The sequence below is a fragment of the Triticum aestivum genome, unplaced genomic scaffold (genome assembly GCF_018294505.1).
Source record: "Triticum aestivum cultivar Chinese Spring unplaced genomic scaffold, IWGSC CS RefSeq v2.1 scaffold144176, whole genome shotgun sequence".
NCBI lineage: Eukaryota > Viridiplantae > Streptophyta > Magnoliopsida > Poales > Poaceae > Triticum > Triticum aestivum.
Genome location: NW_025286895.1, coordinates 1 through 1,119, shown reverse-complemented (window position 1 = coordinate 1,119; position 1,119 = coordinate 1). Strand labels below are relative to the sequence as shown.

Genomic DNA, 1,119 nt, shown 5'->3' with positions numbered 1-1,119 from the left:
CTCATTGGTCACGCGTCTAGAGGCGGCTTTGTGGCGCGAGGAGCGCGTTCTGAAAGGGGTAAAAAAATACGTGTTGCTGCGGTATAGAGGGAGGGGTGGAAACCGTGGTAAACTCGTCTCCGTGTTTGAGGGGGGGGGGAGTAAGTAGTATATATAGGGCATTATCCATTATTAGGCAACGGTTGTAATGGTAGTAAGAATGACAATCATCTTGGCAGTGGACCTGGGAGTGGCAAGCATAAGGGACGAAGGCGGGGGTAACATGTCGGATGCGATCATACCAGCACTAAAGCACCGGATCCCATCAGAACTCCGAACTTAAGCGTGCTTGGGCGAGAGTAGTACTAGGATGGGTGACCTCCTGGAAAATCCTCGTGTTGCATTCCCTTTTTAATTATTTTTTGCGCCTCCTGACAAACATATCGCATGTGCGCGATATATATTAACCCCGTTATATTATTTTTGACATTTGCGATATGTTTTAGCTCGCTGCTCCTTGGTCACGCGTCTAGAGGAGGCTTTGTGGCGCGAGGAGCGCGTTCTGAAAGGGGTAAAAAAATACGTGTTGCTGCGGTATAGAGGGAGGGGTGGAAACCGTGGTAAACTCGTCTCCGTGTTTGAGGGGGGGGAGTAAGTAGTATATATAGGGCATTATCCTTTATTAGGCAACGGTTGTAATGGTAGTAAGAATGACAATCATCTTGGCAGTGGACCTGGGAGTGGCAAGCATAAGGGACGAAGGCGGGGGTAACATGTCGGATGCGATCATACCAGCACTAAAGCACCGGATCCCATCAGAACTCCGAACTTAAGCGTGCTTGGGCGAGAGTAGTACTAGGTTGGGTGACCTCCTGGGAAGTCCTCGTGTTGCATTCCCTTTTTAATTATTTTTTGCGCCTCGTGACAAACATATCGCATGTGCGCGATATATATTAAGCCCGTTATATTATTTTTGACATTTGCGATATGTTTTAGCTCGCTGCTCATTGGTCACGCGTCTAGAGGCGGCTTTGTGGCGCGAGGAGCGCGTTCTGAAAGGGGTAAAAAAATACGTGTTGCTGCGGTATAGAGGGAGGGGTGGAAACCATGGTAAACTCGTCTCCGTGTTTGAGGGGGGGG

The 1,119-nt window shown here is 49.1% G+C and overlaps 2 non-coding genes across 2 annotated transcripts; both read left to right on the top strand.

Moving 5' to 3' along the window:
- Window positions 1-267: 267 nt before the first annotated feature.
- Window positions 268-386, top strand: LOC123178726 (5S ribosomal RNA). The gene has a single exon (XR_006489803.1). It is a non-coding gene; the product is annotated as a 5S ribosomal RNA (ribosomal RNA).
- Window positions 387-757: 371 nt separating this feature from the next.
- On the top strand, window positions 758-876 carry LOC123178725 (5S ribosomal RNA). Its single transcript, XR_006489802.1, has one exon. It is a non-coding gene; the product is annotated as a 5S ribosomal RNA (ribosomal RNA).
- The last annotated feature ends 243 nt before the right edge of the window (window positions 877-1,119 follow it).